Here is a 16501-nt window from a genome sequence, read left to right as displayed (position 1 = left end):
GTGGTGGTCTTGGCAGTGCTTGGGGTAATGGTTGGAGTTGCTGATCTTAAAGGTCTTTTCCAACCTGGTTGATCCTGTGATTCATGAAGAAGTTCTCTGTTCACGTTGCTTGTAGCCACAGTTCCTTGGGCAGTTCCCAAGGACGCAGTGGTGGGGAGATCAGCACCCATCCTGCTCCGTTACAGATTACTCTTCCACTCAGATCTCTTGAGTAGATACTGCAGAGAGGCTTGAACCTGCTGCAAGTGAGAAGTGAACAGAAGGGAAACCACGAGTGTCTCAGCACCACAGTCTTCTTTCCAGAATCCTGTCATAAATCAGGTAACGCTGTTCTGAGAATTGCTTGCTTGCTAATTATTGGAAAAGCATTACCTTGTCTTTGTGTCTGTAATTAGCATTTCATCTGGGGTCTAGGGCTTGGTCATAAATGAGTCTTGTATGCCATGGGTTCAGTAGATGATGAAAAACTGAAGTCTGTGCTTACTCTTTTCCTATATAAACTGGACCTGAGCAGATCTCTGAGTAGAAACGGTGACAGAAACGATGTGGTCTAAAGGAGGAGGTTGTCTTTATTTCCCCATTTCCTTGTCGGGTGGCTCACAGCCCATGTAAGCAACGCAGTAAATAAATACTTGGTCCAGTCGTGGCCAGGATAAGCCATAGGAAGTCCTTTTATGCATTTCTAAATCAGAGGATAAAAATGCAGCTCCTATAAACTGGCAGGAGAATTAGAGAGTAAGTCTTTAAACGCATGATCTAGAGCAGCCCAGATTTCCAGATAGCGCGCTCTGAAGCTTAATATCCACATAAAAGAATTGATGCAAAATGGGGATGTAAAAACACCGTGTATCCATTTGGGAGGAGTCTTTCAGAGAGAGCAGGCTGAAAAGCTGAGGCAAGCTCTGTGAAGCGGTGCTGAGGTTCTGTCTGCACTGCTGGCTCGGGGAGTTTATGATCTTGGGCACCTGAGCACCACTGTGTGTGAATGCACGACGTACCTGAGCCGGCCGGCTGCCAGGCGCGTTACCTTGTTTGTTTGAAGGTGGGTAAAAGAGAGGTGTTGGTGGTCTTTTGCAGCCTGTTTGGGGAGATAATTCATGGAGATGGCAGCAGATGGGAAGTCACAGATTTTGGCAGGTCTGATGCCTCAAGAAGAGAAAGAGAAACGGGTGAGCAGATTTGGGGAGATTATTCCAGAGGAGAGCCTCAATGGCTCGAATAAACGGGACTTTAGAATACGTCCGCTTCTACCTCCTAGCAACCAAAACTATAATGAGGTTCGCTCGGCACAGCTCCACTTGCTTGGAGGGCACTTGTGCATAATTCATGCCAGATTCAGACAAAATTGGGACTTGAAATGAGAGATGGGCTCCCTACTGCAGACCCCCCCAGTTGTTTCTTCACCGTTGAGCAGAGCGCTGTGCCAGGATGCCAGTTGGGTCATGGGGAGATGCGGGCAGAGCCTTTTGGTTCTTGTATTGTCTGGGACAACAATTCAGGCTGGCTTTGTAATAGAGCTGAAAATGGTATGAGTTAATCAGGCATACACTGGTTTCAGTCGGAAGTGTGACATTCCAGTAATTCCGAAGGATGTCTTGGTCAGCTTGCATGTGAGGTAGAGCCATAGATGGCAGGCAAGTTTATCACCTTGTTCAGAATGTTTTCTGTTCATAATTCATTGCCAGAAGACCCTGTGGTGTTGCACTGTGCCTGCTATAGAGAAGGCTTCCTCCTGGGTGCTTGTTGGGCACTCTCTGCAAACATCGTCCTGTTCTGCTAAGAAACAAGCTGGCACTTTTGTCCCAGATCAAGCTTTAGCTGTTCATTTATGTTAAAGGCCCTTACCTGAAGGTGCTCTTCTGGTCTCTTCCTCCTCTCCCTTGGTTGGCCACACATTAGAAAGAACAAAAAAGCCCAGCCACCCAACCCAACCAAAACAAACACTGGCCAAATCACCTTCCTTGGCCTCCCTGGGAAGGGAAATCGTGCCCCTAATCTGTGTTTCCCTGTTTGTGTTTCTCTCAGGTAATTGTTAAGCAGGATGAACTTGCTCCTTGCAGAATGTGTGCTTGCTTTGGCGCTTCTGTGTCAAGAAAGTGAGGTGTCCTGCGTGCTGTGTCGCAGGTTGGCAGAATGAGAGAGCATGGACCTACGCTTAGGGTGGGAAACACCTCGGAAGTGAAGTTAGAAGGGCTGGGAATGGGCATGCTCCAGAATTTAGGTGGTCATCTGAGAGGAAGCGTGGAAGCCAGTTCTCAAAACCTCAGAGGCTGTGTATCCATCCCTGGCAGTGCTCAAGGCCAGGCTGGACACAGGGGCTTGGAGCAAGCTGCCTGTGGAGCAAGCTGCCCCGTCCCTGCCCGTGGCAGGGGTTGGAGCTGGATGAGCTTTAGGGTCCTTTGCAGCCCAAACCAGTCTGGGATTATCTGTACCTGTAGGGTGATGGGGCAAAATGCTCGTAGCTTTGCTCCCCCTTTTGGCAACATTTCTATTTTTGCAAGTATTAAATGCCAAACCTGAAGTTCTGTCAAATGTGTGAGTTGTGCCTATTCACTGTCCATCACCTGCAAAATGGAGGCACCATGGTGTTCAAAAGCATGGTCCTTTCCCCTTTTCTGTGCTACTTCTGCTTACATGGAATCCTAGGAAAGGAAACGGGATTGGCAAATAACTACCTACTCTACAGAAGAGCCTGCCCAAGGGAAAAAGACTTCTACAGGGATGACTAAGAGCTTTCAATATAATGAAACAGAAATTGCTCATACTAATACCTGAATAAATTCCTCACAAAGTTGAGGAAGGTGCTGAGTGTCAGCGCTCCTTTGGGAGTGGTAAAAGTAATTGTAAAACTGAATGGCGTGGCATTTCCTTACGTAAGGAGCCAAAAGGGCTTAAAGAACCTTGGCTGTATCAGAAAGCAATTTAAAATAGAAGCTAGGGAAAATGGTATCTTTCTCTCACAGTAAGAGGAATCCCACCACTGGCTGCATTGATTTCATGTCTTATGTGTTGTAACTATGGGGGTGAGGGGTAAAGGTGTGGTTTTGTTCCCTCAGCCTCCCAAGCCATCCCATTCCTTTCTCAGCCAGAGCAGTGCAAGCGAGTTGGATAAATACAAGCAGAGGACGGAGGAATTGAATCCGTCCCGTCGGTCGCTGCAGCTCCACGTGTGTGATGGATGGGATTGTCCCTTCCGGAGGGACCACTGGAAGCAGAGCTCCGCATGCTCTGTGGCTGTCAGCAGACACAGTACAGTGCAAAGGCCAGGCCTGAGTTCATGGGGGTATCCACAGCCCTCCCCGCACAGGACCCGTTCCGACAGTGCGGGTGCTTCCCTTTGCTCCAGACATGAATATTCACTGGGAGAGCTCTTACGCATCGTGCGTCTCCCAGCGCATCCCTGGCACTGCGCAGGAGCCCGTCTGCAGAGCGGTGGGAAGGGCTGGCTTTTCATTCCCCTCCTACTTGCATGCAGCGCATCTGGTGCCGAGCGGTAGCTGTTGGACTTCTGGCTTTGGCTGCTCATTCGTTTGGGGTGTTTCTGGGCTGGCAGTGGTGTTTCCTGAGCTGAGGAGTTCAGTCTCCTCAGGGCAGGGATGTTGTGTGAGCATTGGATTGTCGGGCTCTTGGCAGAGGTCTCACCATGAGGTGTTCTCGACTCTGCCAGCCTGGAAGAATCAGGGCTTAAGATCTCTATGGGCAGTGCTTGCGTGAAGACTTTTCCCTTTCCTTGAGTGATTGGGGAGTTCAGTTGAGAAGAGTGGCTGTTCTCCAGGAATTTTGTGAAGGCAAAGAGTAGTTGGGGGGTGTTTCAAGGAAGCAGGGCTGTTTGTTGATGTCATTTCTGGTGGTGATGCTGCCTGAACAGTTCCAGTCACCTCGTAGCTTAAGGGAGCTGACGTTTTGCAGGAGTGTAGGCTTAGGGTAATAGGAACAAGGAAAAAAAGGGCTGGCTGAAGTGTGCTGCAGGAGGACTCCTTTTCCTGGATGTTGGATGATGAAATGCCAGAGGAAATTGCAAATAGATAAACGAAAGCAATGCATGTGGGAGGATGAAGGGGGCTCACAGTGCGGCATATGGCCTGAGGAGTGCTGCACCAGGTGTTCCTGCTCTGAAAGGAGACTTTGTGGTCGTCCCGGGGTAAAACAAGTGTCAGAACTCACTAGTGAATGAGCAGAAACCAGCATACAGCATCAGTGTGCCACGGCATAAATGTGGGGTGCTCCCCAGCCTTCAGTACCATGTGTATAGGATGGCTGAGAGGGACTCTTCATCAGGGACTGCAGCCATAGGACAAGGGGTGATGGGTTCAAACTGAAACAAGGCAAGTTCAGGTTATATCTAAGGCAGAAGCTCTTCCCTGTGAGGGTGCTGAGGCGCTGGCACAGGGTGCCCAGAGAAGCTGTGGCTGCCCCATCCCTGGCAGGGTTCAAGGCCAGGTTGGACACAGGGGCTTGGAGCAAGCTGCTCCAGTGTGAGGTGGTTGGAGCTGGAGGAGCTTTAAGGTCCCTTCCAACCCAAACCAGCCTGGGATTCCATGATTCTCTGATTTTGGAATGTGTAATCTCTCTGTGCCGCAGCATCGCATCTGTAAGATGTGCCATTTGTCAAAGAGATTTTCTCTGGAAATAAGTATCATATAATATTCCTGAGGCATTTCAAAGATGGAGAAATGAGCACATCAAAGTGGCCTTGTGTGCATGAGGAATCCTGGAGTTCCTAGAGGTTTTTTCTAGGAAGGTGCAATCAGAAAGCTGAACATGGACCAGAGAAAGGCAACACAATCATGAACTTGGTGCTTAAGAGAGGACGTCCAGCATGTGCAGAGGCCGTGCTCTGATGTAAATGCCTTAAGTGAATCAGAGTAATGGTACATGAGTGATAATGGTAGTTCTGGTCCTGTCCACTTTTTGTTGCTGGTTTTGCCGGTCACTGTTACGGTCCTTGTTGGTATTGCTTGTTTAATTCAGGTACTCTGTGTTGTGCTTTGGTGTCTTATCTTAAGGTGGCTTACTTTCCCCCTTTTCTGTTCCCAAAAGAATTAAATACTATTTAATCATGAGCAGCCAATTTAGATAACAGGATGCTCTTGGTCACCCTTGTTGTAATGGAAATAATGATAAATACAGTGGAGACAAATCTTGTGTTTCATTGATTAAAGTAGGTGAGGCTTATTCATTTCATGGGAGGGTTATAGCTGGTGGCTGTGTGTGCTTGGATAAACCAGCAGCGACTGGGCAGGAGAACAGAAATCCCAGATGACCTTTTGTTGTTGTGATTGGTTTTGGGTGTTTGTAAGGGGCTTTTGTGTTCTTTCGGAATTGCATTTTGGATGCTCTCACGGGAAGCCTGAGTTCCCAATTCCAGCTTTTCAGTTAGGGTCTTAATGCCAGGTGATGCAGAAATCCATCCTGTTAAAGTAAATACAGTTCTTCTAGAAGGGTGCATGTTGAATGCTTCAGCAGATGATGTGTGTATCCTCATCACTGATCTGCATTGTCCTTTTAATACCTAAAATCTGCTGTGCAGCTGTAGCATTGTCCTTGGAAGCACATGGCCTTGTCCAGCCCATGGAGCACCTGCATGGCCTTCCTTGGTGTCACTGCTCTTCATGATGGTTGAGTGGGGCATCGTCATTGGCCAGGCAAAGGTTCTCCTCATCCTCACCTGCCATTAGGCCTTGGAGCAGCAAATGTATTCCCAGCAGAGCCTGAAAGACCTCTGGGAAGTGGCTCCTTAGGGTGACGACAGAAGCGCCGTCCCCACGCCGTCGCTGCAGTAGTGTAACCAGCACTGCAGTTTGTGCCGTCGCTCCTAGAGCAGCACTGTGTCTTTGTGCTTCTCCTTAAATAAGCCCTGTGAAGGCTCCTGCAGGATTCGTTCAGCCTCTGGCTAGAGCCCTTCCTCTCATGTGTTGCACTAACTTGTGGCTAGGTGGGAACTTCGAGCTTCTGACCTGTAACTGGAGAAAACCCCCGTTTTGAGGTGTGTTGCCTGTAGTTTTACTGCCATCCTCCACTTTACCGCTGGAAAAATAGCTGGTTTAACTTTCAGCCTGAGGCTCTGCTGATCAATACCTTACAAGCGCAGTAAAGTTCAAGAAATTGCCTCCATTACTATCTCGAGATGAGAAATTGATTTAGCTTCGTTCTCTCTCTGCTAATTCATCTGCGCTTTACGCTCCCATGAAAGGTATTATGTGCTCCTGATTTTTCAGCAGAGTCATCAATCCCAACGAAGAGAGAGGAATTCATGTTGTAGGTATGGGATAGCTGATCTCTGACTTAGCTCTCCGTTTGTAAATGTTGCTGTAGGCTTCCCTTCAGCGTTTCCTTGCTGTGCTTTGATTACATGCAGAATCTAGGGGCTGGGATGGGAGCAAAACTGAACAGAGTGGCAGAGGAACGTAAAATCAGATTGCTTTTTGGTTTAACCCCCAAAAATGAGATGCTGATTGAAATGTGATGAAGGGAATTCAAACCTCACTTGTGAATTGTATGTGGTTTTGCAGTGCTGGGTCCGTTTTCATTACTGCCATCATTTCACTACTTCTGGCCCTAAAACACCCAAAGTTTTATTCTTTAAGTGTGTTATTATGTGTGAGAGCTTTGCACGTCTGCTCATTTACATACAGCTACGTAGGAGTGGTGGTACAGCTCCGATGATGAAGACGCTATAGGGGAAAAGCAGCCAAAACAAGTAAGAAATGCAGGAAGGGGCTTTTCTGGGCATTTATGTTGTTAGCATTCCCATTGTCCATTGGCTTGGCCTCTGTAGGAAGCTCCCAGGGATGGTTTGTCTGCAGAATAGTTTGGCGTTTTTGGGTTTAATTCATTCATTAGCATTCTTTGTTCCAGAAAAAGAGAGCAGAATTGTGTGCTGTGCCTCTGGTCACTGCTCGTGGTACAGCAGTTAGTTTGTAAACGAAATACAAACCTCTTGGCAGGTTCCAAACTGCTGGGTTAAACTGGGGGGTAAATCAGCTTTCTCTTTTGGCTCCGCTCGTGTTAAGCCCAGGTATTCCCTGTGCCTCTACGTTACGAAGTGTGAGGCATCCCTGCCGTGTAGCCGGTCAGCCGGTTCCCCCCCCACTGCACTGACTGCTTGTCTGGACTGGAATGGGTTGGTTTCTCTGGGAGGTGGCCTCTCAGAATCCGTATGGAAAGGTGTGGAGAAATGCCGGTGGGCAGTGCCCACTGCTCGCCCTGCATCAGCGGAGCAGGTTACTTGGTTGGAGAAGGTGATCAGGTGTGCCAGACATGACTTACGCTCTGCTTTTCCCAGTCTCATGCTCCATCTGACTTGTGAGAGCCTCCAGGAGGACTTGTTCCATACCATTGCCAGGGACTGAAGTAGGACTGGTGGGCCTGGGTCCTCCTTTAAAGCCCTTCTTATAGATGGGGGTGACATCAGGCTTCTTCCAGGCTTATGGGACATCCCCAGCTTCCATAACTCCTCAATGATTATGGAGAGCAGCCTCCCAACAACCTCAGTCAGCTCTTGGGTGTTCAGGGCCTTCCCTAAAAGCCATCTTGGCAGCAGCACCTACAAACCCAAGCGTGTTGTTTTCACTTATGTAACTTCAGATGCCTGCTGTAGATATCTCTTCTGCAGTGGGTGACAACCTGATTATATCTCCCGCACCCTCGACTTTCATTAATCCCTCCCTTCCTGATTGCTCTACCTTCTCTTGTTTGTGCGATGCTCCTCATGTAGGTTGCAAGCTCTGGGCCAGCAAATCTCTTCTCCGTGAGAGCATCCAGCTTGTCTCTGGGTTCTGTCCAAGCAGTGCAAGATGCTGCTAAACCTCAGTGGCCTCTGCAGTAGAGGCACAACGTTGTTCTGTTTGTTTCATCACCGTAACCCATTCCTCATTTTGCAGCAGGCAAATAAGAAGAGAAGGCGAATTTACTTGTGTTTCAGTCTGTGATTTGAAGGCCTGGGGATGAATCAATCCCAGAGATTTGACAGTGAAGAAGCCTCTCGCTATTGATACAGGAAAGAGGTTCTAGATTGTTCCTTAAGGGAGTTATAGTGCTGATAGACGTCCTCTGCAACAGTGACTTGAAGAACAGGGTAACATGGAGATACTATAGTGAATAAATGTTAGTATTTGCTTGTGTGGCAATCGGAAGCTCATGGTTTGGGGCAAGCTGGTGATATTTTATGAGAGAATCAGGTTGGGGGAAAACTAATTTCCTTTCTTGTGCCTTATGCTTAGATACATCACTGGGAGACCACAGGATGAAAGCAGCATGAGATGTTATGGCAAAGACAGCACAGCAAGCTCCAGGAGTCTCACAGATCCTCAGAAATCAGGTAACGTCGCAGCATCCCATATCCACCTTCTGTGGGGCTTCTGTGACTGGTGAGCCTCAGTGCTTTTTGAGTGCTTCCCAAAAGCTGGGCTTCAGAACCTCTGCCGCTTTATTGATGGGCTTCTCAAATACGACTGCTTTGTGTTTTGTTCTCAAACAGGACTTCTTTCTGTCCTGTAAAACATTATACAGATGGTGCCACAGGATGTATGGCACGGGAGATCCCCGCACACTCTGTCTTGACGGCTCCCATGGCTGTAGGAGCCAAGGATGTGCCCTTCGTTCCGAAAAGCTACAAAAGGGAACAGCCACGGCAGTCAGCTCTGCACAGCCACTGGGTTTTGCTTGGCTCCATTGCTGGCTACCAACGGCGTGTGTTTTAGAGGGATTGACTTTTCAGGGGGCCTCTGAGCCCTGTCTCCTTCGGGGGACACAGTGGGCTCCAAACAGCTGTTCCCTCCCTACCCGAAGCTTGCTCATCTGCTGTTTTCCACCTATTATTCCTTCGGCCTGGGTTTTTAATTGTTATCTGTCCCAGGATGTTCCCTTCTTGCCTGTTCTTGCAAACCCAAGCCTACGTTCTCTTCCCGTTTCACAGCATGTGCGGTCACAGAAAAAGGCAATCACATCGCAAGCTTCCGAGCATGAACACTGTAGAGGGCAGGAAGAAAGTGGTGAAGTGCAGGATGCCCACCTTCATACTCAGATCGTGTGCTTAGCACTGCTGTGGTCACTGCAATAGCTGAGCTTTGAGTGGGAGGGCCTAAAAACTTCCCTTCCTCCCCCAAATCAAAGGCACTGAGCAGAGACTGATGCAGCCGCATACGTTAAGTGAGGCGAGATCTGTCCTGAGGTCTTCATGCCAGGGTGTTCTTATGTCTGGAGAACTTGGGTGTTGCTGGGGAAAGCCAAGTCGCTCAGGTCACTACTAAAAGTATGTTAAAATGTGACGTTGAGGCCAGTTTTCATCGCAAGCCATGTTTTCATTTGAGAGGATGTCGGACTCAGCAGGAGCTTAGTACAGTTTATTTCCTCTAAACAGGCAGTAAACCTGTGTTGGCTGAAGAGATTCCAAACCAGGCTTCGTAGACAGCTTTAGCCTTGCTCAAATCCCCAGTAATGTATTGGTGAATATGAGAAAATCATTGCCTTTATCATGGCCCCTTTAATTTAGACCTCATAGCAGCCTTCCAGTATCTGAAGAGGGCCGAGAAGGATGCTGGGGAGGGACTCTTCATCAGGGACTGTAGTGGTAGGACAAGGGGTAACGGATTCAAACTGAAACAGGGGAAGTTTAGACTGGATCTAAGGAGGAAATTCTTTCCTGTTAGGGTGGTGAGGCACTGGAATGGGTTGCCCAGGGAAGTTGTGAATGCTCCATCCCTGGCAGCGTTCAAGGCCAGGTTGGACGAGGCCTTGGGTGGCATGGTTTAGTGTGAGGTGTCCCTGCTCATGGCAGGGGGGTTGGAACTGGATGGTCTTAAGGTCCTTTCCAAACCTAACTATCCTGTGATTCTGTGATTGTATAATGCTGTCTTCTGTATGGTTTTTAGTTGCTTAGTCATGGAATATGGAATTCCAGTGCCCTCCTGGCATTAGTTAAGGTTTGCATTATATTTCTCATCAGTGTCGTGAGGAGATCACAGCAGTGCCTGTTTGCCATTTTATGAAATGATGTGGTACTTGCTCCAGTTGCAGTTTTCCAGACCCTTCCGAGTGCCTACGAACTGTAACACCCATTCACTGACAGCAGAGATAAGCAGATTTATTGAAGCAACCTTCTTTCTTTCTTTGGTACCCATGGCACTGTGTCTTCCTTGAGCTAATTTGCGTTAATGGCTTTATGTAGAAGTCAGCCTCCTGTTGAATGACAGGATTCTGTTAGTTTTGGGGGGAAAGCAATGTTTTCATGCAATCACCCGTGCCTCCCAATGTGTTTTCTACTTGTATCTTTGATCAAAAGGAGAGGAAGATGGTTTTGCTTGTTTGCCTTCCTTCCTCCTCCCCCTTTGCTGGAGACTTGCCTGAGATGCTCAACTGTTGGTTTGGCTGTTTATTGTTTTTGTTGCCTTTTCTAACTGCACTGAAGCAGAGCAGTGCTCGGTTCCCCTCCCAGTGCCATGGCTGCTCTCCTTCCCCCAAGTCCAATGTGTTCTTTATTAAACTGAATTAGGACATTGGAGTCTCCAGTCCTAAGAGTGGGAATGGGAACAGCGTAAATGAGCAGCCACAGGAGACCCAGCAGCCTTTCCAACGGCACTGCGGAGGGAACTCAGCTGCAAAGGGAATGATAATTTTGGGAGGATTTGCACAACTGTTAAAGAATTGCCAGCATTAATATTAAAAGCAGCTCATCTGGTTTTCCCTTCCATTTTGAGAGCGTGTTGCTTTCTTACCAGTGTACTGCACAGTCTGCTTCCTTTCCATCCTTCTTTCACTTTATCAATCGGTTTAGTTGCTTCTGTTCTCACCTGCTGAAGCGGGGTGTTTTGGAGGTGCTGGTTTTGCCTTGGGGTTTGCATGCAGCTATGGGCATGGATTTGAGATCTCTGCCATTCAAAGAACGCCAGAACTGAACTGCAGATGTATCCTGCATTGGGATGCAAAGGTTGTCGCCCTGTAAGCGTTTGTCCTTGAGATAACTGTAGAAAATTCTTGTTTGTCCTTGAAATCCATATTGCTATCCCAGTGTTTGTTCTAACGCAAAGCCATGATCCTGATACCTTTTGACCCTTATTTTCAGTCTCTGCCTCCCTTTATTGCTACATCAGATGTCTTCAGGGCTTCCATAGATCTTTTATGGAATAACAGAGTGATCTTTGAGTTGTTACCTTCTCACCTCTCTTCCCCCTTTGCTCCCTGCTCGTTCACCCGACCACCTTGTGCGACACTAGAATTCATTCGCTCTGTTTCAGTACTCTGCTGCCTTTTTCATGTGCTTATTTCCTGTGCCAAAAAAAGCCGAGCTGGGCCTTGAACTGTGGCTGCACAAAGAGTTACAGAGGCAAACCTGGTGTCTAAATAGGCTGTGAGAGCACAGGGGTGGCTGAAGGAAGCCATTCGCCCTCTCCCTATTCTGTGCTGCTCAGCCATCCAGCGTTGTCTCAGAGCAGCTTCCAGTGTCTGAGGGGGCTACAAGGATGCTGGAGAGGGACTCTTCATCAGGGACTGCAGCGACAGGACAAGGGGTGATGGGTTCAGACTGAAACAGGGCAGATTCAGGTTAGATCTAAGGCAGAAGCTCTTCCCTGTGAGGGTGCTGAGGCGCTGGCACAGGGTGCCCAGAGGAGCTGTGGCTGCCCCATCCCTGGCAGTGTTCAAGGCCAGGTTGGACACAGGGACTTGGAGCAAGCTGCTCCAGTGTGAGGTGTCCCTGCCTGTGGCAGGGGTTGGAGCTGGAGGAGCTTTAAGGTCCCTTCCAACCCAAACCAGTCTGGGATTCAATGAATGAGGCACTGGGTTGCCCAGGGAGGTTGTGAATGCTCCATCCCTGGCAGTGTTCAAGGCCAGGTTGGACGAGGCCTTGGGTGATATGATTTAGCTTAAGGTGTCCCTGCCCACGGCAGGGGCGTTGGAACTGGATGATCTTAAGGTCCTTTCCAACCCTAACGATTCTATGATTCTATGAATGTTGTTTAGCACAGACCAGCTCACCTCTGTACCTCGTGCTAGGAGGATCCAGCCATGGACCACGCAGAAGAACAGGTCACTACAAGAGGCTGGGTGACAACCGAGCCTTTTCCTTGTGGAAGATCAGTTTTCCCACTGGGATGTTTTCAGTGGCGGGGCTCACCAGACGCTGCTGTCACACAAGTGGCTTGGTCAGCACAGGCACCCACCGCTGGGGCCACGCATCTGTGGTTCCCCAGGGCTGCAACTTCTTGTGTGCCATCAGATCACTCCCTATGCTCCCATGGGAGATGCAGGCAGCAGCAGGTAAAGCAGCCTCTTGCATAGCCAGGAACTAGCTCTTATTAAGTAAGAAAACCTTAAAAAGCACTGTCTTACAAAGACCTGTACTCTTTGGTAAAGTAAGAGGAAGCAAACTAAATTTACATGGCACATAATTCTCCCACTAATCTGACTTCACACAGAGCAAAAACTGGAACCCTTACATATAAAGATACACTCTTCTTATAAAATTAGCTGAACAGTACCTTGTGTCAGTAGCAACTGACAACAAAGAGCAGGAACTTTTACACACGTATCTATTATTTATGAGTCAGAGTCAAAATGGATAACAGATATAGCAGGAACAGGGACAGGGCAGCCTGGGAAAAGGGATAGATATCTTAGCATAAAGTGTATTTAGAAAACCAGTTGTGTGATACAGGATCCACAGGCACAGCTGTCCTGTCGTGAAGAATTCATTGTTTACAAATAGACTGCAGAATGCTCTATTTGGGTGCCCAGAGAAGCTGTGGCTGCCCCATCCCTCGCAGTGTTCAAGGCCAGGTTGGATGGGGCTTGGAGCAACCTGGTCTAGTGGAAGGTGTCCCTGCCTGTAGCAGGGGTTGGAGCTGGATGAGCTTTACGGTCCCTTCCAACCCAAACCAATCTGGGATCCTGTTACAGTCGTCACATCTGAAGAGTGCCAGCATCACCCCTGAGAGCTGCACTTGGTAATGCAGGTGTGCGTTCTTAGGTAGTGCTCTCCTGGCTTTTAAAGCTGCTCTTCTCAATGGGCTCTTAAAGGTGGTTGTATGTTGGTAGTGCTCAGCTCAAAGTCGGGCCTGTCTGTGCTGTCACTTAAAGGCTGCGTTACGTTTAACCCATGTGGCAGAGGCTGCTGGTAACATCAGTGTTAACAGAACAGAGGGTACCAGGGAAGGAACTGCTGTATTTTCCAGTGTCTGTCCTAAAGGAAAGCACAGAGCAAGATGAGGACAATCATAGAATCATGCATGGTTTGGGTTGGAAAAGACCTTAAAGCTCATCTGGTTCCAATCCCCTGCCAGGGGCAGGGATAGCTGACACTAGACCACGTTGCCCAAGCCCCTGTCTGATGGCTCCTTGATTTAGGAATAGGTTAGCAGAAGATCTCACAGTTCTGAATAACAAAACAGGCCAATAAAAACCCATTCCAATTCAAAAGGCTAAAAACTGAATAAGATAAATCCTGTTTTGTTTCTGTTGCAGCGAGGGCTGTGTGGGAAATTGAAAGGAAGGAACAGCACAGAGTACTTCGGTTTTGAATCTCATCTTATCTGCAGTTACAAATGAAGCTTATATTCTAATAACGAAAAGACAGCCCCTTGAGAAACCCCTGTGCAAGTGAAGGCTGGAAGGCACAATTCAAACACGTGTGCAGTGCTGGGAGAACACACGGCAATGACACATTTCTGTAAGCAGGCTTGCCTTAAGTGATATAAAACCCAGTTTAGACCAAGAGTGGTGGTTAAACTTGCCTTAACTGACATGTTACCATGCTGCAGGGAGGGATGTGAAGAGGGGATGGTGCCCCAGCAAGTGAGCATCTGCTGATACTGTTTGTGCTGCCCTGCAGAAGCTGGTTGAACATGGAAGGCTTTTTTGCATCTGCCATCACATGCAGTCTTCTTACTGAGCCTGCTTCATTCAGCATCTGCTCTCCTACAGTCTTGTGTCATCCCTCTCCATTGACTCAGTTCTGAAAGTGGCACTGGCTGTCATTCAGTCCTGGTTTTGCAGCCTGCGCCCAGCCCAACTTTCAAGTGACAGCCTGTTTGGAGTGGATGTCTTGCTCTGAAATCCATGTGGATTCAGGCAGCTCAGTAGTGGGACTGTGGCTTGGTCTGCTGTGCTGCCTCATGGAGCTGGGAGTGCTTCTGTTTGTTAGGGGGGTTTAATATAGCTACCATCTCCTTGATATTTCACCTCCTGTTGTCTTCTCTAAGTTCTTCTGACTCTCCAGTAATATAGTTTATGAAGGAGGGAAGCCAGATCACCTTTACTGACAACTGATGACGCTGGAATACTCTTCCATTTCATGGTTACCAGAATTAAGTTAAGGCGTGCTTCCAGGAGAGGCTGTTGCTTGTATTGCCTTACACTTGCTTGTGTTTGCAGAGTTGGAGTGTGTAAAGGCATCTCAGCCAGCTTGGCATGTCCCTGGCTCTCGGGCTGGGGAAGTTGCAGGGGACCATGCTGAAACGATGAGAAAGAGTTGGAGCAAAACCTTGTCTGTTACCCAAGTTCAACTGAACTCCCATTAGTTTGAGTCCAGGTTCTATCCGTAAACTTAAGTGGGGTATTTCTCTTTTTAAGCAGCTTACAGAAACGGTTCTATCCGTCTGCATTTGTTTTGATGTGCCTTTGTAATGATCGCATGATTGGGATGCATGTGTGATGTCAGATGTGTAAGAGGTTAAGTAGCATAAATGGTGGGGAAGAGAAGAAACACAACCGTGGAACTATTGCTGCTATAAAACTTGTGCTGCTTTCAGTTGTTTGGTTTAACCATTTAGGAGTTAGAGCTGTGGTAAATTGCAGTGATGGCCGTTCAGGCACCAGCCCCTTTTCTTCCTCCCACTGAAGGAAATAGAAGTCATTCAGTGCACTGCCCCTGGCTTCTCAGTTGGCCAGAGACTAACTTGGGTGCCCCTGAAGCCTTAATGGTGTTGTGTACAGCCCCAAAATACTCTTAGATTTTAATCCCACAAGAAATGCATACTGTGAGCATTTTGTTAACGTGGTAACAAATGCTCAGTGTGTACAGCACCAGGCCCTTGCATTTAAGTTTGCTGGAGTACCAAAACCACCCCTGGTATCTAAGGGACTGCTTTATTACTGATTATGCTTGTATCCACGTGCCTGCCTCTTGGTTTTTAATGTGCTCCTGAAGGTGCAATGCTAATAATGCTTTTTAACATTTGCACTTCTCTCCCTCCGGATACGTCTGAAAGGAATGTTTTCATCTTTCTTTGGGATGGGACAGTGGGGCTTTGAAAACAATGCAAATGTCTTCAAGTGCGATGCTCGAAGGGACTGAACTTTCCCATCCTTTCCTGACCTGGTGTTTTAGTATAATTTCCCATTCTGGTTTTCTTCAGGTTTATTACAGATGTTTCTGTGTCACTGTGATGCTAACTCTGTCGCTACTTCAGAGACAGGAGTTTTGTCCCAGCTCCCAGACTGGAGGTGTTGTGAGGATGCTGGAGAGGAAGTTTCTATGAGCATTATTTTGGATCCTGAGACAGGGGAAGAGAGAGGTTGGTGCTGATGCTTCAGCTGTAAAACCTTCCCGACTGTTTTCCAGTCCCCTGAGAACTGTATGGGATAAGCCCCAGGCGAAAGGGTGCAGTGACTGGAATTTGGTGTGTGCCCAAGGGCTGGCATTCTCCCTGGTGACCACACGACTCACTGTGGCTACTGGGGCAGGAGGTAAGGTCTGCCATATATATGTGTGCATCTGTGTATATATATGTAAACCCCCCCCATATTTATATTTACATTCACATGTATAAAAAAATACCAAAATCATGCCATTTCTTGCCTCAAGAATAAGCGCTCTTACTCCTGAAATACTGACGGCCTTTTAATTGTCCCCTGGCAACACCTATTCTCACTCGCTGGTTTGAATTGCTATTGTTTCTTGTCCTTTCACTGGTACTTGTTACTTCAGACTCTAGAAAGAAGAGCCAAACCCAGGGAGCATGGTGCAAGTTACACCACTGTTAATATGGGACAGATCTCCTGTTCAAAAGGTGTATCAACAGACCCAGTAGTGCCCTGTTTTTATGGGCAGATGTGTTGAGAGCATCTCTGCTCATCTTTCTTGACTTCACAGGCGTAAGAGGAGATGCATATTCCCTGTTTTCCTCTAGAAGTTGATGGCCTTTCCGTGTGAAACGCCACACAGGGTTTATTTTTGTTGCCCTTGGAATGTTTTGTGCCAGCCTTGTTCGGTTTCCCTCCCTAGTTTTTAATAGGCAGTCTTTGAAGTTGGGTTGGGGCTGAGCCACCTTGTTGGCAGCCTGAGCGGTCACTGTTGACTTCTCTCTTCGTTGACTCGTGCGTCTCTAGCAGTCTGGAAGCGGAGCGTGTTGAGAGGAACTCTGAAGCAATGTTATATTTCTGGAAAGGGGAAATAAACTCGCAATTATTCTCAGCCATTATTTGTCACGTGAAAAACGTTGCATGCTAATGGCTGCAGATGGTTTAGACAAAAACTGCGCGCGCTGAAAGCCCTCTTCATTGGAGC

The 16501-nt window shown here is 47.9% G+C and overlaps 1 protein-coding gene across 2 annotated transcripts in view; it reads left to right on the top strand.

Annotated features, from left to right (window-relative positions):
• TRERF1 (transcriptional regulating factor 1) overlaps window positions 1-16501 on the top strand; it is a 100498-nt gene that overhangs the window by 62082 nt on the left and 21915 nt on the right. For both annotated transcript variants that reach the window (XM_062622696.1, XM_062622695.1), the window contains exon 3: window positions 8223-8320. The gene's annotated coding sequence lies outside the window, so the exon portion shown is untranslated. The remainder of the gene's footprint in view (window positions 1-8222; window positions 8321-16501) is intronic.

This window comes from Pezoporus occidentalis, unplaced genomic scaffold (genome assembly GCF_034315485.1).
Source record: "Pezoporus occidentalis ecotype Australia unplaced genomic scaffold, CSIRO_AGI_Poc_V1 ctg245, whole genome shotgun sequence".
Lineage (NCBI taxonomy): Eukaryota > Metazoa > Chordata > Aves > Psittaciformes > Psittacidae > Pezoporus > Pezoporus occidentalis.
The sequence above is the reverse complement of the archived record's forward strand: the minus strand, read 5'-3'. Positions and strand labels throughout refer to the sequence as shown.